Below are 19,696 nucleotides of genomic sequence, written 5' to 3'. Positions count from 1 at the left end.
GGGGGGTGATGTAGAAACCTAGGGTAGTGGAAACTCCCTGGAGCCTACAAGGGTCATCCTAGAAAGGACTCCTAGTAATGGAGGACACAGAGCCCGAACCATCCACCTCCTGTAACCAGGCAAGGCTTCCAGTGGTGGGACTGGGACACAAAACCTTTGACCCATAGTCTGTCATCCCTGCAAGATAGGCAGAGGCAAAGTTGATGCAGAAGTTGAGTGATATAATTTGAAGCCCATGCCACAAGGGGGAGCCCATGCCCAACACTGCCTGAATGACCAGGACCTGCAGACTGGATAGCCTAGAGACCTATGGTAGAACCAAACACAACTGTAAAAAAATAAAATAAAAAAATCAATGAAATGATTCCTAATGATAGTCTGCTATACTCATAGATAAACCAGTCATCCTCAGAGAGGCAGCCTCTGGCATCTGATGAGAGTAGATGCAGAGACCCCATAGCCCAACATTTGGCAAACATTAAGTGGAGAGAGAACCCAGGGAACCTGGAGGATGAGGGGGAGGAATTGTGGGAGTCAGGGGAGTCAAGGACACTGGGAGAGCATGGTCCATGGAATCACCTAAGCAGGCCTCATGGGAGCTCACAGAGACTGAAGTGGCAACCATGGAGCCTGCGTGATCTACCCTAGATCCTCTGCATATATGCTATGGTTATTGGCTTAGTGTTTGGGGTGCTTCTCACAGGGGGGATGGGGTGTCTTTGACTCTTTTGCCTGCTCCCAGGACCCTTTTCTGGGGAGATGAGTGGGGTTGGGGGAGGGGAGGTGGGCAGAGACTGGGAGGAGTAGAGGGAGGGGAAGCTGCAGTTGGGATGTATTGTATGAGACAAGGACTTAGTTTTTATTTTATGTGTGTTTCCTTGTATCTATGTGTTCACCAGGTACATGCAGTGCCCATAGAGGCAGAATAGGGTATCAGATCCTCTGCTACTGGAGTTATAGGCAGTTGTGAGCCATGTGGGGGGGAACTGAATCCAGGTCCTCTGCAAGAGCAGCAAGGGCTCTTAACCACTGAGCCATCCCTCCAGCTCCCTAGACTTCTTTTACTAGAACAAAAATGTCTGCAAGAGGTCCCAATAGCAGAGATTATGAGACAGGTGATTCCCCATGAGTATATCCAAACACCATTTCCTAGAGGCAGAAAAAGACACTCCCCAGAGCCTCAAGGGACAAGGGACCTGAATGGGAGCACACCACTGTTCTGGGGCAGCAGCACAGCAGGGTGCAGTAGGCCCCGCCCTGCCCCCCCCCCCAGCTGAGAGGCCTGTCTCAAGTACACAGCTATAGGAGACTACCTTCCTCATTTGTTTAATTACATCAGCAACAGAGCAATGGTCACAGCGAAGGCAGAGACAGCAGCAGTGTCATTAGTTCAAACATTGAAGGGACAGCCACAAGTCACTGTCCTTACTCAGCAATAGTTTCTTTCTATAAACATATAGTTGGCACCTTCTCTCATTTTCCTGTCTGCTCTGGTGGAGCTGTCCTGGGTCCAGGGGCCAAGCGCTGAGCCCCAGCCCCAGCCCTGTTGCTACTACTTTGAAATGAATGCTTGAATCCATGTCTGTAAGAGTCCTCTGCTAGCTCCCATGAGACAGCTTCAGTAACAGGATTCCCAGCATAGCACTCCAACCTTTGGGAGGGCTAAGTCCCCATGGCAAGGTTGGCTGCATGTGGGTGGTTAGCTGCATCCTTGCATCCTTGGCTCCAACCATAGGGTGCCAGTATCCTGGTGCCTCCCTCCTATAGTGCCAAATAAAACCACCTCCTAACACTGCCAAACTGACTTAGCCTGGTTGAGAAGAACCCAACCCTCTCCCGGGGTTTACACAGCAGCTAGCACTCCACAGAAGGGAAAATAACCTTCCCTCAGACAGACAAGGAAAACCGTGAGGGGCAGAAATACAGTGTGGACTCACACGCTAGCCTCTGACCCTCTGTGGCTGTGCCCAGGCTCACAGTCCGTGTTGGAGGCCATACACTTCCCCATGTCCCAGTGTTCCTGTGAACCCCCCTGATTCCAACCCACATTGAGTAATCCGAGGAAAGGCAAGGCCCACGCAAAGGAGAATGACCAGGACACATGGCAGCTGTCACCTCCCATAGTTTACCCAGAGCCCCACTGTAGCAATACATTTGCCTGTGTGCCTGTAACAGTGGCCATGCCTTTTGGGTGTGGTTACAGACTCAGATGTGACCGGTTAATGGGAGAGGATTGGAAACCGGGGTCCCCTTTGGGTTGCAGAGAGCACCGGGGAAACAGGGTCTACATCCTTGGAACAGGAATGCCATGACAGTCACTTATTGTTTCCTGTATAAGCTGTTTCCCCAATAAAACTCGACTTATCACTTATACTGGGTCTGGTGAATCCATAATTTCCACGCCTTCACCCCACTCCATACAAAGCTGACCCAACCCAGCTCGGTGTGCTAGCGCTGTAGAGCCCAGGTCCAGATGTGGCATCTTCTTACTGACTCACTCTACTACGTGATTGGGCAGAGCCTAGCAGATGGCGGCCATGAGACAAGACCCAGGACACTCAGTCAGAGCAACCATGTGGCCAAACACAGCAGATGGAGGCTGCGTACATCTGGCCTGGCCTGCAGAGGGATGAAGGAGGAGGTGTTGCTGAGGGACACCATCCACACGGGTCACAAGTGCCAGAAAGGTGCATACATGCAGTTCTTTACCTGTATTCTACCCACGAGAGCACAGTGCAGGTGACAGCAGTCCTCAATGGGAAGGAGTCCACGGGCAGACACTCTCCTCCGGCAGCCTAGAAACTTACAAACAGACCAGCTGGCGGGACAGATGCAGAGAGACAGCGCTACACCACAGGGAGGGCAAAGTTCACATCCAGGGAACAGCCTACTGGGGCAGCCTGCGGGGCCGTGAGGCCAGGTCTGCCATGTTATCTGGACAGGTGGCTTCTGGCCCCAGCTGGCCTTCATGGGACGATAAGTGTGTCAGCTGTACACTGCTTTCTAAACACAGGCACGGTCAAGAGCTCATTCCAGGTAACTCCCCCAAGCCATCACAGAGGCATGCCTGTAGCACACAGGTGTGGGCATGGGTGTGCTCACAGGAACAGGTGTGAGAAAGGGTGTGCACATGTAACCAGCACACACTTTAGGACATTAGTGAAACAAGAAGGACTACTTTTAAAGGAGGCCGGTCTGTGCGAACCCAAAGTTAGAACCCAGCTGTGGCAGCAGCCCCAATTAGCTTCAGCTGGAAGCTGTTTCCTGGTTGGTTGGTTTGTTTGCTTGTTTGAAACAAGTCTAGGCTGCTCTCAAAGTTGATATGTAACAGAGGAAGACCTTGCACTCCTGACCCCTGCCTCTGTATCCCGACTGCTGTGATCACAGGCATGGTCATCATGCCTGCTTTATGCTGTGTTGGGGAACAAGCCCAGGGCTTCGTACATGCTGGGTAAGTGCTCCATCATCATAGGCCTAGTGCGTTTGTATTTCTTAAAGCTTTTTATGAGTTCTAGAAGATTAATTACAAATCACTCTGGGTTTGTGGATCCTCCCAGAAGAGAGAGACTCTAGATGGAGTAAGGAATATAGCTTTATTTGTTATATTTGGTTCTGGTTCAAGTTTCGCAAGCATATGTTACTTCTCTAATTAAAATTCGCATGTTGAGAAGGAAGCTGACTCGCTTACACAGGGCTCCTACCTTTTGTGTCTGCATGGCGGCAGTCTGCCCGCCCACCCAGCCCTGATAAGACTCATCTCTCCTTTCAAGAAAAGCGCTTCCCTTTGCAGGATGTCTGCCATTACTAGACAGCCTGGCAGGGCGTCTGCGCCCTTTGCTCTCCCCACACACAACCCCTCTGGGACACAAAGATAACCCTGCCTAGCACAGCAAGACACAGGAGCTGCAGGAGCGGCAAAGCAGGAGGGGGTGTGTCTCAACCTTCACCGAATTCCCCTTTTCTGCCTCTGGAAGGAACGCTGAGCCTCCAGCATCACCCAGCACCTGCTCACTTCCTGCAACCTTTGTCACCAGGGCAACACACCTGGACTGTCCTCTATCACACCAAGTGACACAATGAAGAGCCCCTCTGGAAAGTTCCGCTCCTCCGGAGATTTCGGCCCCCTTCCCAACCTGGTTGGAAATGTTTAACCTGAGCTTGCTAGTTAGGACTTGCTGGGAAGTAGCCCCGCCTAGTACAGGCTCAGATGGGCTCTGCTCAGGACAGGCTGCACTTCCTGGAGTGCTCCAAGTCCCTGGGAGACCAAACACACCACCTCCTAGTCCCCACCCCCTCCCAACTGCTAATTCCCCTGGCACCAAATCCCCTCTGGCCAATTACTTCGTGCTGTCAGGTAAGGGCTCCTGCACTCCCTGAGAATCTTACCGCTGCCCAGACCTTCCCACCCCAGGGCTCTCCAAACGTTGGTTCTTCCAGCACCCCACATCTGGCTATGTCCCTGTTTGAACAGCTTTATTTATTTATTTTATTTTGGGGTGGCGCATGCCACCGCAGGCATGTGGCGGTCAAAGGACAACATTCTTTCCTTCCACTGTGTAGTTTCCAGTGATCAGACTCAGGTTGTCAGGCCTCACAGGAAGTGCCCTGCCTCACTGACCCGACGTTGCTGGTTCTGAACACCTTTCAGGAGATTCCAGTTGTTGTAGGAAACAAATGTGTTGCCGTATATTTCAGTACTGGAGATGGGTAGTGGGGACACACCGAGGCCCAGGGTTATCTGTGAGCTGTTCCTGTCCTGCCTCTTACTGGAGTTGGGGTCAGTGCACTGTAGACACCAAGCTGATCCTAGGCACTGTGCTATAGATCCAACTTGGACATCACTCCTCCCTTTCCCAGGGCCAGCAATGTTCCCAGCCTGAGGCTGTTCTCCCAGCTCATTTCCCAGCCCTCAGATGTGACAACTAGAGTTCCTGTCCCCATAGTGACATGTACTCGGTGCCTCTCACAACTTACTTTCTACACCGCTCTGCCACACAATGCCCCTGCCCCCAGACTCAGAAAGGTCACAGTTCCAGCACTGGCCCATCTGGGCAGTGTACAGCCCCATACACAACTGGCCTGGGTGGGACCTGCCTAGGGTGTTTATATGGCTTTGGTGAGAAGTTCTGGTATAGAATAATGAGGCTCTGCATAAGCAAAGTGTTTACTTTGCAGAAACAGTGAGAGAGAGAGAGAGAGAGAGAGGGAAAGAGAGGAGAGAGAGAGAGAGAGAGAGAGAGAGAGAGAGAGAGAGAGAGAGAGAGAGAGAGAGAGAGAGAGAGTACCTGGAATGGGCCTGCCCATAGTGACAGTCAGTCAGAGCTACCATGGGCACCTATTTGATCAGCCGTTCAATTTGGAGACAAAGGAGAGGTTAGAAAAGGTATGAAACTAGAATTTGGTTGAAATAACCCTAATTATATTTGGGGGGAGTGGGGCTTAAGCTAGGGTCTCACTCTATAACCCACACAGGCCAAGAATACATGATATTCCTGCCAGTCTCCCAAGCACTGGGATAACAGGTATGCATTATCACAAAGACCCAGCTCCTACTTGATCAAATGTGTTTGTTGTTGTTGCAAATAAAAGAGTGGATTTCAGCATACTCTTGGCTACAATCTGCCCAATGCCTGTCAAGAGCCTGGGACTCTGACCTAAATGATGAACTTGTGGTCTGAACCAAGGGATCCGCTGCAGACAGCGCCCACTCTGCAGAGATCCACTGCACAGGCAGCACCCACTCTGCAGAGATCCACTGCACAGGCAGCACCCACTCTGCAGAGATCCACTGCACAGACAGCAACCACTCTGCAGAGATCCACTGCACAGGCAGCACCCACTCTGCAGAGATCCACTGCACAGACAGCAACCACTCTGCAGAGATCCACTGCACAGGCAGCACCCACTCTGCAGAGATCCACTGCACAGGCAGCACCCACTCTGCAGAGATCCACTGCACAGACAGCACCCACTCTGCAGGGATCCACTGCACAGACAGCACCCACTCTGCAGAGATCCACTGCAGACAACACCCACTCTGCAGGGATCCACTGCACAGACAGCACCCTCTCTGCAGAGATCCACTGCAGACAACACCCACTCTGAAGCAGGAGGCCATCTGATCCATGCTGACCACTGAGGATGAGTCTATGGTTCAAGCTCCTTCATTAACAGGCCTAGGGATGACACGAAGCTCCAAAGAAAGATGGCACAGGAGAAGGGAGAGACGTCCCCAGTCACAGAGTGCTAGGCTCGGTTCTCAGCTCTGGTGACACAGAACCCACTGCCAGACTGACCCAGCTAATGAGTTCAGTTTTCCACCAACACCAGCCCCTGTGGTCTCCAGAAGGAGATGCACCTCCCTGTCTCTGCAGAAAGCAACTCTAACCCCAGGGCCATATATTTTCAGGTCCTGGCTCGGTAGCTCTCAGCCGGACTGGGGAACCATTTTGCAGAGAGGATGAAAGAGCTGTGTCCTGTCAGTCACCTCTGTCCAGTATCCTTGCTCACCAACCCTTCACAGCTTCATCTTCAGACAAGTGATAGACAGCTGTAGATAGCCTTCTGACCACAGAGAGCATTAAAGCACGTACCCTTTAAGAAAACCAGCAGGCATATTAAGGCCTGGCCATGCCCAGGGCTCCGGTGGATCTACTCTAAACTAGGTGGGCACAGTGGGGTCAAAGACTGATGGTCTTCTGCTAACTAGAGTTAGCCATGTCACCCAGGGGATCCACACCCAGGCTGGACCCAGGACACACAGATAGACAGACATGCAGGTAAAAACCCATGAAACCCACCGCACTCTCTGCACTTACCAAGGCACGGGGTAGCAGGGCCAGGTGATAGCTGTCCTCAAGGGTCTCCAACCTGCTGGGCCTAGAAGAGAAAGACATGGTCATGCATGTGGAGTTCAGGGCTTAGGAGATGCAATTTCCCTCGAAGCAGGAAAACTGAGAGCTATGCAGAAACTTCCCGAGGAGCTCAAGCCAATTCCAGGATCATGGCCCCAGGAAAGGGGGAAGTTGAGTCACTAATTCCCATTGCACAGCAGGAGGCTAGCAGATACTCACACATGCACAAACCCAGAGACAGCCAGCAGGTACCTCCAGGACACTGGGGACCACTGCAGAGACCTGCAGACCCCTAGAGGTGGACTGCATCTCCCCAAACAACAGAACAGCTCCTCTCTGCCCCAAAGGCTGTCCTACCTGGAGTCACTGGCCACCTCTTGTGTATGATGACCCTTCCCACCCACTCCACTGAAGGCGGGTTTAAATGAGTCCACAAGACCCAGATAAACGATTACCAGGTATTTATTAGGGAAGCACTTACACAATTAATGGTAGATAATGGCTGCGGTCCTCCTGCTCCTGAAGACACAGTCTCTGCCCTTCTAGGTCTCCAACTACTGCCCAAGAGCACCGGCCAACCCCTCTTCTTCCCTATAAGGGGTCACGTCTGACACCGGAAGCCACACCCCTAGGATGCGGCCACCACTGCAAGTCCACTGGTGAACCAAGATGCCACTACCCTCCACAGCATCTGGCTCCTCTGGATCCCATCAGCCCTGCCACGCCATATACCAGCTTTTAGGGGATCAGCAGTCCAAAACCCTCATTTTAAGTTGTGACAAAAATCTATATAACCCAAGACTGACCATCTTGATCATGCTTGGAGCATGTTAAGTCACTGGCACTGTCCACCACAGAGCTTTCTCATTCCCAAAGGGATACTCCGAGCCCACCACAAACTAAAGGCCCAGGCCTCAGCACCCATGCTGTTTTTTGCAAAGTGGAAACTCTAGCAACTTCATGTAAGTGGAATCACGTAGTGTCTGTCTCTCTGTGGCAGGTCTCCTACACTGCAGTCACTCATTGCAGCCTCATGCATTTTGAAGGCTCAAGGCCATTGGGCGGGTGCCGCAGAGTGACGTCTGAGTCAGTCCCTCCCACAGGACAGTGCAGACAGCAGTGCCTTTGAGAGTGATGAGGCAAACTCATGATCCCCCTGCCCCAGCCTCCCTAGTGCTGGTATTAGAGGTGAGCGCCACCCTGCCTGGCTATCTTCCAGTATTTGAAGCTGCCTCTGTAGTGTCTTTGGTCCACACACTCCTGAGGAGAAGTCCATTCCACTACAAGCTCTGCCCGTTTGCAGTAACGAGAGCCCAGCCGTCGGGCCTCTGGCTGCTGCACAGCTCCAGTGGCTCACTGGGGAGGTGGCACTGGGGATCTCTGCACTTCTTCAGAGTAGGATTTGATGAGTTTCATGGATGTAAATTTTCATCAAATTTGGGAAAATCCAAGGCCTTACTTTTTCCCACCATGTGAGACCTTCCCGTGCAAATCAATTGCACGCTCTTTTCCACTTGATTCCGTCCCTCTGGCGTTCTGCTCTTTTCCTGTTTTACTTTTACGAAGCATCATGTCTTTTTAAAACACACACTGGAGCCGGGCGGTGGTGGCGCACGCCTTTAATCCCAGCACTCGGGAGGCAGAGGCAGGCAGATCTCTGTGAGTTCGAGGCTGGGCTGGACCAACAGCCTTGAAAACAATACAGAGAAACCCCCTCCATGAAACAACCCAAAACTAAAGTAAACTAAAGAGTGCACAAAATGAAAATGGAAAACTGGCACAATGATGCCCTGTGACCTCAGCCCTCGGGAGGCAGAGGCAGCAGTGCAGGGCCAGCCAGAGCAACGCAGCAAGAGCTGGTCTCCTGACAAAATGCGAATGACAAAAAAGGATGACGTAATCAAAATAAGAAAGCATGAGCTGCACAGCAACAAGTGAGTTAGAAGAGGGAACTAACTATGGGCAGGGTTCTCAGGTCCTTGGATCATCCCCAACAATGAAGCCATGATCATTTTTGCCTCTTTGACAAGTAAGACTGCCATCATTGCAGGGGAAAGAGTATAAACTACAAACAGGAAAAAAAATGACAGTCGCTCAAAAACTATGTAAAAAGGGCTGGTATGGAGCTCAGGGGAGAGCTCTGTAGGACACGAGGCCTGGGATTGTGTCCCTGGTACCACAAGAAGAGGGGAGAGGGAAGGAAAGCGAAAACTTAGCACATAGACCCCATCTACCTGTAGCTCTGGTTAAATTATTTTGTCAAGCCATGCATTGTGGCACATACCTTGAATCCCAGCAGAGGCAGGTGGATCTCTGTGAGGTCAGGCTGGTCTACATAGGGAATTCCAAGATAGTCAGAGTTACTAACTATTTAAAAAAAAAAAAGGACCAAATTTCAACTGGAAAACCTCTTTCCCATGTGCCGTGTGACTCCAAACTGGTCCCCAGGCTGTACCTGGCCTAGGAGACGTCATTTCACAGGCAGTTTTGAGTCTACTTTGAGGGAGGATGACACCGAAGCCCCTGGGTTGACACAGAAACTGCACCCATACATCCAGCAGACTGAAAAATCACTTATGTCTAAGAGTGCCACCCTGTAAGTTACTGAGGTGAATGGAGACTGTAGGGGAACAGGGATATATTAAAATCATATCAGGAAACCAGGCCCAAGAACTTACTAGGCACATCAGACTAAGGAAAGGGTATCACTCCCTTACCTGGACTCCATAAAATGACTGACACCTAACCTAATGGCTCCTCACCAAACTGTCATCTGACACCTTATATGTGCATCAAGGACCAAGGACTGGTATATCTGGATAGGATGGAACACAGGCCAGCCTGGGCTATATAGGGAGTCCTAGGCCAGCCTGAACTACTCAAATATTCTACTCCACCTTCTTACACACACACACACACACACAAACTCACAAAAGAAGTGGGCTGGAGAGATGGTTCAGTGGTTAAGAGCACCTCTGTTCTGTTCTGGCACCTACTTGGTGGCTCACAACCATCTATAGGCACATACAAGGTGCACATACTACATGCAAACAAAACACACACATAAAATAAATAAAACAAATCTAATGAAAACTGTAAGGCTCAAAAGGAAATAATAGTGGATGATAATCTACTTAAGAACTAGAAAGTCAAGTAAGTGGAAGTCAAACACCCAACACGCAAAAGAAAAGTCACCCAAGCTCAGAGAACCTCCAAGGAGACCCTGCAAAGATCCAGAGCACGATTCCAGCTCTCTCTGACTCTCTCAAGACATGAAGAGAAAAAGGAAAACTGAAGTAGGAGATACCTGTTCCCTGTACAAAGATGAGAAATTCAGGAAGACTAGCAAGGCCACTGTGCAAGGATGGTATGCAAGTTTGTGGTGTCCCATCCTGAAAACTGTCACCATCACTATCACCACCATCACCACCACCACCATCGCCGCCACCACCATCACCACCACCACCATCATCACCATCATCACCACCACCACCGCCACCATCACCACCACCACCATCGTCACCATCATCACCATCGCCACCATCGCCGCCACCACCATCGCCACCACCACCATCGCCACCACCACCATCATCACCATCATCACCACCACCGCCACCATCACCACCACCACCATCGTCACCATCATCACCATCACCACCATCGCCGCCACCACCATCACCACCACCACCATCATCACCATCATCACCACCACCACCGCCACCATCGCCACCACCACCATCGTCACCATCATCACCATTACCACCATCGCTGCCACCACCATCATCACCATCATCACCACCACCATCGTCACCACCACCACCACCATCATCACCATCACCACCACCACCGCCACCATCATCACCACCACCATCGCCACCATCATCACCATCATCACCATCACCACCACCACCATCACCATCACCACCACCACCACCACCACCACCATCATCACCATCACCACCACCACCATCATCACCATCACCACCACCACCATCATCACCATCACCACCACCACCATCATCACCATCACCACCACCACCACTGCCACCATCATCACCACCACCATCGCCACCATCGCCGCCACCATCATCACCATCACCACCACCACCATCATCACCATCACCACCACCACCACCGCCACCATCATCACCACCACTATCGCCACCACCATCGTCACCATCATCACCACCACCATCGCCACCACCATCGTCACCACCACCACCACCACCACCACCACCACCACGAGTTAAAACCTTTTAGACAAAGGAGGGACAGAAGATAACTTCCTGAACTTGGTAAAGACCGATACATAACACAAAGCGACCCAGGTGTGATGGTGCACACTTGTACCCAAGCCCTCAGGAAGAGTGAGACAGGAGGACTGATATGACACACAAATGGATCAGTAAGTCAGTGAGGTGCTACATGAATAGCAAGCAGCAGGCATTCTGCAGTTCACAGAGCTGAGTCAGCTCAACAAAGACAGAGCATGCTTAAGAAAACACACCCTACAGAATAGCCTCCCCAGGAGGGTTAAAGTGCTGAATACTTTCTCTGAGTGTGTGTGTGTGTGTGTGTGTGTTGCACAAGACATTTGGCAAAATGCTAAATTTAATCTAGATACTCTTACCCAGATTTCTAGTACTATAGCTTCAACTCTCTTCAGAGTTTTGTTAAGAAAGCTGGAGAGCCATGTGTGTTGGCTTACACCTGTAATCCCAGGATTTAGAAAGCTGAACCAGGAAGATGATGATGCCAACTTGACGATGGTGATGGCTACATAACAAGTTTGAGCTCATCCTAGGGTACCTGAGAGAGAATCAACCTCATTTTATCTCTAGCGCCCACTTAGAAAAATTGTGTGTGTGCGTGCGTGCGTGCGTGCATGCGTGCGTGTGTGCACACGTGCATGTGCTCTTTCCTGAGTCCTCTGAGGGCTCCTTTCAGACCCTGTGCTACTTGTCACCCATACTTGGCTCTTCTAACAGCACACGGCTCACACCCACAGCACGAGGGGGATGAAACAGCTCACCCCACACCCCACCAAACAGCCAATCCACATTTAATCTTCCCCAAATGTCACAGGAACACTATCGGGCCTCTTTTTTGAGTGTCTCTAGCAAGGCTCAATCTTGTCACCTGGCTGTTTTGCCAAGCCCCTTCTGTCTGGAGCTTCCCTGGCAGCTGTACAGGGAAGACAGTCGGAACCTCCAGCTCCCGAAACACTGTCTGCTGTAACTCTTCCAGAGCCATGGGCAGAGGAAGCAAGCAGGCAGGCTGTGCTAGCAAAACTCTGAGCATTTTCGGGGAAAGGAAGACTGTTTTGGAAGGAAAGACAACACATGACTATTAATTCTGAAATATCTGTAGTGATGGAGGGCAAGGGGAGCTGGGAAGAAACAAATTACAAATTATCCAGATCTCCGACTCAAGGACAAACCACTGCTCGCTGTCCCTCTGAGACCAGCATGAGACCTCCCAGTGCCACTGGGTAAATAGGCTGTGCCAAGAAAAAGTCCCCAAGCAGTGAGCCAGGTAAGTTAGGCCCCAGCAGGCCAGAAGCTAATGGCCACAGCTTGCTGCAATTAGAAGGACAAGCTCCACTGAGCAGAAAGTGACGTTTGGTGTCCTGATACAGGGTTGGTCACCAGAAGCCTTTTCAGTGACAAGCATTACCCAGTGCCTCACCACCAGATCTCTATAGGACATGGAAAGTGGGGGGGGGGGGGGAAGCCAGGCCAGAGGAGCCAAAGGAAAGTGCCAGAAGCCTAGGATGGACATGTGACTTGGCTCCAGCTCTGTGTTGTTTGGGACTGCCAAACTCAGCTGAGTTGAAAACAAGAACAGGCCCATGCCTGCTGGCACAGATCCTGCCATGGGGTAAGTCGCTAAAGTCACACAGGGTACCCACTTTTCAGCAGCACAGACACGAGGACCCCCTGCCCAGGGCTCAGTCACATGATGCCTGGCTGCCAGGGATCCCAGGGCAGTGGAAGAAGAAGCTGGGGCTCTGGGCTGAGGCTGCTTACCGAATGCCTCAGAGGGCCTAGACCACAACTGCCCTTGAGAGTTCAGAGCATAGCTCCGAGGGAACATCACAGCTAGGAGGGAACAAGGAACACAGCACTGATGTCACAGCCACACAGTCCACGCTTATTTCCTGCCTTCATGTGTCTGTGCTGTGACAGGAATGTCCCAGTTCAGGCCTCACAGAACAGATGCAGCACCCTCTCAGCTGTGGGTGGACATGCACTGGAGAAACTGGGCAGTGTGATGGCTGCCTGGCCTTTGTCCTGATCCGAGTGTCAGCAACCGAGGCATCGCATGAGACGTTATGAGACGTTGCTCGTCAGTCACCTTAGGGTCCCAAGAGCAGAGCTGGCAGACAGAGCTGGGCAGTGGCCTCCTGTAATCCATCGAGATGTGCATACCACCAAATGTAACCTAGGGATCACATCCCACTGCTGGCTCCTGATACATTAGTGACATCGTGGAAGAGGCACCCGTTGTCCCAGTGAAAGGACACACTGCTTCTCTTGAGTGGGCCTCACCAGACACCAATTCTTAGAGCTCAGAACCTCACTGCCACATGGGTAGAGATGTCCAGTACCTGGCTTCTCAGGCACTGGGGCTCCAGGAATGCCTGCCACCCACTACTCAGAAGGCAGGCGATGAATTCTGCCCTGACCACCTAATCAGGGATGGCAACCACGCTGTCCTCTGCCCTCCCTGAGCATCTAGCTGGAGGGGATCACTTTGTAGCCAGCAAAGATGTGCCCACGGATTCTCACATGGAGGGAGGTGTCATTTTTAAGTCCTTGATACAGTCTACGAAATCCATTTCCATACACATAAGGGACAGCACAAAAAAAACTTATTGTAACAATAGTCACCAAGTGTCTGTTGATACCATGCTAGTGGTCAGAGGCAGTAGGCCACCCAGCTACACCTTCTGCTTTGCTAGATGTATGTGGAGGAAGGCAGCAACAGACGGAATCACTACTAATAAACATGTTCTGTGTGAGTGCCATTGTATGCATCCGTTTGGCTTCACAAGGCAACAGGTATGTGTGTGGCCCGCCTCCACACATCTACTGAACTGGGCAATTCTCATCTCAGGCCATTAGCCTCCCCCCCTGATAAGAAGGCCTGGACAATCTAAACATGGTGCCCCAAGTCCTGCCTCACAGCGCTCCCGGGGGTGCAGAAGCACGGCCCTCACACACCATCCTGGCTGAGCAAGTGAGGAGCGGAGAGGGACAGGACAGACACACAAGGAGCCCCACCCTTGAGCAGAGAAGTACAGAGCCAGCCACTGCTGCTGGCCCTACAGGCACCATGGGTGACACTGCATCAAGGAGAAGGACTGGTGCCCCACCGCATGCTGGGGCAAACACCCAAGGAGGCAAAGGGCGGCGCTACGGTGGCAGAACTAATATCCATACGCCAAGTTCCTGCAGCGGGGTGAGTACCCTGAACGGGTGTCACATGCCCTGCCGCTATGAGGACAGAAACAGGGGGACCAGCGGTAGAAGTAGCATGAAGGAGCAGGCAAGAGGAGGAAGGTTCTGGGACCCCCTGGAAAGCACGGCCAGTTTAGACATCTCCTCAGACTCAGTCCTGAGCTGCTGCTGCTGCGCCTGCTCAGTGTGGCAGCCAATGCCAACATCTCTGCCTCCTAAGGGCGCCACGCTGGGAAGCAAGTGAGGATGCATACAGGATGCAGTACATGCACATGGTTCCCATGCGTGTTTGTGCACACCACCTTCACACACATGATGATTACAGTTAGGAGGCAGGTCCTGGGGCACACTACCCATGACCCAGTTTCAAGTCTGGGTTCATGCCAACATGGCCCGAGCGGAAGCCAGGGATAAACACCCCACCCCGCAGAGTCAGGCAGTCACCTGCCACCATCCTCACGGCAGAGTTTAACAAATGGGGCTTGGCACACACACCGTTACTGAGATATTTCACCGTGAGATGTAGCCACACAAAAGCTTGGTGTGCCGGTTTTCAGAACTCGAGGATAAATGAAGGTGAAAAAGCGTAGCAGCTGTACCCATGGCAGTGGGCTTCCCTTCCATGCCAGCGTGATGGACAGCAGCTGCATGGTCTGCGTGGTCCAGGGAAAAAGTGTGGACTCTCCGTTTGCAGTGTGAGCATGTCTTCACTCCCAAACAGGGAGAGTGGGGACAACGTTTGTGCCTGCCCACTTGATCATGCCACAGGGCCTAACGCAGCCCTCGTGCTCCAGCATGAGAGGGAATGAATAGTGGGAAGAGGGCTGCAGAGCCAGTGCTCAGCCGTGATGGCGAGCTCGCTTGGTGTGCACATGCATGCACACCAGAGCATCCTAACACAGACAGAGATAAAGGCAGTTTGGCAGGGACAACCGGGGGAAAGACAGAGGATGTCACAAGTGAGGCAAAGGGGGGCAGCAGGACCCAGCAAATCCTAAAGGGAAAATAAGGGGCAAGGCACGGTGACAAAGGAGGTAGCGTCTCAGGAGTTGCCGTGGGGAATCCAGTCACTGGACTGTGACTTCCAACTCACTGTCCTGGAGTAAGACAGGCCAGGGGCTGCAGGGGATGGCAAGCCCCATCCCAACATGGGGTGTCGGGTCAGCAAGGCTCACAGAGCACAAGAAAGATGGAAGGGGGTCCAGAGTGCTGGTAGAAAGGATGGCAGGAACAGGCTTATGTGCCTTGAAGAATGGATAGGAACGGCCTCCAAAGAGCAGTCCTCCGTCAGGGTCAGGAAGCGCAGCATGTTAGGCACCCCAGAGTTTTCTTTCACTTAAATTCTACTTCCCAAGAAAACCCCTTCTTTAGCTTGTGCACATGTAGAGGTCAGAGGACACCCTCAGACGGTGTTCTTCAGGAACAATTCACAGGTGAGTGTGGGTGTGCGCATGCACCTGACTGAGTGTCATGTCTGTAGGACCCTCATGTAGAACCCTCAGAGTTCAAAAAGAGGGGTCAGATCCCCTAGAAATGGAGCTACAGATGGCTAAGCTGCCATGTGGATGCTCGGAACTGAGCCCTGGTCTTCTGCAGAAGCAACAAGTGTCCGTAGCCACTGAGTGAGTATCTCTCTTGCACCGCTGTGTTTTGAAAAGGGTCCCCCACTAGGCTAGAGCTTGTTAAGTAGACAGGCCAGCTGGCCATGGATCTCAGGGATCCACCTGTCTCTACTTCCCCAGTGCTGGGATTATAGACATGTGCCACTATGCCTGGCTTCTTTCCATGGGTTCTAGAATTATCAGCTGAGCCACCCACCAGCTCCCCCACCCCACATACTCATCTTTTTAGAACTTCACTTCGTTTACTATTTGTCACCTTACAGAGCCATGGCCACAGCCAGGGACGATGGTGCACACATTTAATCTCAGCACTTGGGAGGCAGAGGCAGGCAGATCTGTGAGTTCAAGGTCAGCCTGGTCTATAGAGTGAGTTCCAGGACAGCCCCTAGAGGTTAGAAACCCTAGATAATGAAAGGCTTTCTTCCTAACCCAAACTCTGTAGAATGTGTGCTGTGTCTTCCACAGCAGTTTGACACCAGGATGGAATTCCTCCAAGACAGCTGACTCGTTTGGCTGTTCCTCAGGGGCTCGTCGCTGTTTAGTTGCTCTGGCTTATAGAGATCCACCCACCACCATTAGTAGTCTCTTCACTCTCTGTGGTCCTCCTTGGTAATTCCTTGTCCACTTCCACCCTTTGTAAGTCCACACAGCTGTGGCTCGTTCCACCCCTGGCTCTAGTCAGGGGCATGGGGAGATCATTACACACAAACCGTGCAGGAGTCTGCACACACTCACTCAAAATGTGTGCACAACAGCCTGGAGAGACAGATCATTGGGAAAGCGCTTGCCTTTCAAGAGTGAGGGCCTGAGTTCACACCTCTAGGACCCACCGAAGGAAGTGGGTGAAGGGTACATAAGCTTTAGGACAGCCAGGGCTCCATAAAGAGGCCCTGCCTAAAAAGAAGAATAAACAAACAAACAAACAAACAAATACATAGATAAATAAGGAAAGGAAGAAATCTTAAAATGCTTAGGAAGTAAGGAAAACCCCACATCCCAAAATATACAAGGCAGAGCAGAGCAGATATGGAGAGTACAGCTTCTGTGGGAAGACACCAGGGCATCAAGAACTGCTCAGAAAACACTCTAAGTTAAGCTTGAAGACTTGGTCAGTAAAGTGCTTGTCATGAAAACATGGGGACCTGAGTTTGGTCCCCAGAAGCCGCATAAAAATATAAGTGCGGTGGAATGCACTTGAAATACCAGCACCATGAAGACGGGGGGAGGGCTTGGTGTGCTCTGGGTTCAGAGAGAGACCCTGCCTCGAAAAACAGGTGGATGGCCTGAGGAATATCACTCAGGATTGATAGATTCTCTCCCCCCTCCTCTCTCTCTCTCTCTCTCTCTCTCTCTCTCTCTCTCTCTCTCTCTCTCTCTCTCTCTCACACACACACACACACACACACTCACAGAGAGAGAGAGAGAGAGAGAGAGAGAGAGAGAGAGAGAGAGAGAGAGAGAGAGAGAGAATGTGTGTCAAGCTTCACCTTCAGCCTAGAACGAGGACTCACGGGGAAACATGAGTCTAGGAGGGGAAAAAGGATGCGTGCAGATCAAGTAACTGAGAAACAGACATGATGGTGATGACAAGTGTGTCCCTAGGAGAGGGACTGGATGAAGAGGGCACCGCCAGCCAGATGAAGCGTGGACTGTTTTGTTTCATTTTTGGTTTTAGAGACAGGGTTTCTCTGTGTAGCTCTAGCTGTCCTAGAACTCATTCTGTAGACCAGGCTCACACTGAACTCAGACATCTGCCTGCCTCTGTCGCCGGTGCTGGGAATAAGGGTGTGTCACTGCATCTTTCTGAAGAAGTAAGGAGATGGAACAGCTCTGAACTAACAACCTGATGACGAGAGAGGGAGGGAGGGAGGGAGGTGGCATTACCAGACACTGGCACAGGGACACACTTCACTCCTGCACCCCGCCCCCCCTCCAAGGCACAGGGCTGGTGCCCTTCCCCCACACGCATGCTCACAGGGAGAGAAGAAGGGCCACTCAGTCTGGGTTGTTAAGTACCAGGATGTAGTAATCCCAAGATGACATCATGGCAACTTCTGTCTTTTAATTACTGGCTGATGCCCCTTCTTGCCTGCACCCATCTCTCTCTGCCCCCCCCTTCTTCAGTCGCTTGTCCCCCTCATGTGCCAGCTGAAATGAGCCCAGTACGCTGTTGGCACAAACTGGAAAGGCCCTGACTCCTGGTGGCATACAGGGATCCGGAGCTGGTTCCTCCCTAGAGGCTTTCCCAGAAGATTGTACACCTGGTGCCACACTGCTCACAGCGAGGAGAAATGAGTCTGAGTAACCCCAGTGACACCCCAACCTATGGTCCACAGGAGAGGTGACATCCACAGAGCCCAACAGGTAAGGTGCCTGGTTCCATAGGAAGAGATAATGGAGGCACTGGAAAACGATGCCTTGTTCAACAGAGCAAAGGGGCGGGGACAGAACTCACTGCAGATATGGGGCTGGGACTTTACAATGTATCTTCCAAACAAATTCCAAGGGCAGGGAGGATGGCTCAGCTGGTAAAGTGTTTGCCTTGCAAATATAAAGGCCTGGATTTGATCCACAGGGCAATGTAAGAAGCCAGGATTAGAGACCTTAGCTGTAACCCTAGTACTGGGAGGCAAAGGACGGGAGAGGCCTAAGGCTTGATGGACAACCAGCCTAGCCAATGAGTGAGCTGAGCTCAGTAAAAGACTTGTCTGGAAATGTCAGGTGGAGAGCAAAAGAGGAAGACAGCTGGCATCGACATCTGGCTTCCACACACATGCACACCTGTGTGCACACACATGAGAAAGTACACCCACACAAAATTTGAAAACCAGGCCCAGACTAACAGCCTGCTTAAGAAACACGCTCCTCCAACCTTAATGTAACTGTCTTAGTTACTTTTCTATCTCTGTGAAAAAGCACCATGTCAATCTACAGAAAGAAGTGTTGACTCGGGGTTTACAGTTCAAGGTCCATCACCATCAGGGCAGGGAGCATAGCAGCCTCTGAGAGACGCATCCCATCCACAAACAGGGAGCAAAGAGTCACAAGGCTTTTGAAACCTAAAGCCCAGCATTGGCTATAGACCTTCTACAAGGCCACCTCCCAGTCCTTCCCAAATAGTCACCAACTGGGGACCAAGTTTTCAAATACTGGAGACTTATAGGGAATGTCTCCTTCAAACCACCACTTTTCTATGCATAGAAAGAGGCCGCCACTGGCTTCAGGCCTGTAATTAGTACAACCCAGACTCTGAAGCCCAAGGAAGATTCAGGGAATAGTGGGGAAGCTAGACTTGCTTCAACAAGACACAAGGAGTCCCAAACAAATCTTTAAAACTCTACAGCGGACTGCTCAACACATCACAAATATCACGCCTCCTGGCCAACTAGAGAAGCTGGTGAAGGGGAATCCCATGCCCAGTTCAACACACGTAGAGAAGGCCTCTGCCAAATCAATAAGATAGTCTCAGAACGAGAGGAAAAGAGGAAAAAAATTGAGATAGGGTCATGCTCTGTACCCCAGGCTGGCCTAGAACTCACCATCCTCCTGCCTGAACCTCCCAAAAGCTGGGAATACAGGCATGCACCACCAGGCCTCTTGACAAGAAAACTGGCCTTTGATTGAAGCAGGCCTACTCTTTCTCATGGTGCTACGGTAAGCGCACCACAGTCCACAGAACCTCCTCCTCCCACCCAGGGCCCCTTCTGTGAACTTATCGTTCATTTCCATGTAGGAATTTTGGAAACATGTTCTTCTT

The 19,696-nt window shown here is 51.5% G+C and overlaps 1 protein-coding gene and 1 long non-coding RNA gene across 4 annotated transcripts in view; one reads left to right on the top strand and one right to left on the bottom strand.

The window, feature by feature from the left end:
• The window catches only part of Agpat3 (1-acylglycerol-3-phosphate O-acyltransferase 3), a 77,427-nt gene that overhangs the window by 46,337 nt on the left and 11,394 nt on the right, over positions 1-19,696 (bottom strand). The window contains exons 2-3 of one of the 3 annotated variants that reach the window (XM_040732305.1): positions 6,819-6,879; positions 2,710-2,802 (exon numbers count right to left, since the gene is read on the bottom strand). The gene's annotated coding sequence lies outside the window, so the exon portion shown is untranslated. The remainder of the gene's footprint in view (positions 1-2,709; positions 2,803-6,818; positions 6,880-19,696) is intronic. The other 2 variants (XM_040732306.1, XM_040732304.1) reach the window with 2 other exon arrangements.
• On the top strand, positions 3,215-7,826 carry LOC121134277. The gene is made up of 2 exons (XR_005871348.1): positions 3,215-3,451; positions 7,401-7,826. It is a non-coding gene; the product is annotated as an uncharacterized LOC121134277 (long non-coding RNA).

Source organism: Mesocricetus auratus, unplaced genomic scaffold, assembly GCF_017639785.1.
Source record: "Mesocricetus auratus isolate SY011 unplaced genomic scaffold, BCM_Maur_2.0 Super-Scaffold_100027, whole genome shotgun sequence".
In the NCBI taxonomy this organism is placed as follows: Eukaryota; Metazoa; Chordata; class Mammalia; order Rodentia; family Cricetidae; genus Mesocricetus; species Mesocricetus auratus.
The sequence above is the reverse complement of the archived record's forward strand: the minus strand, read 5'-3'. Positions and strand labels throughout refer to the sequence as shown.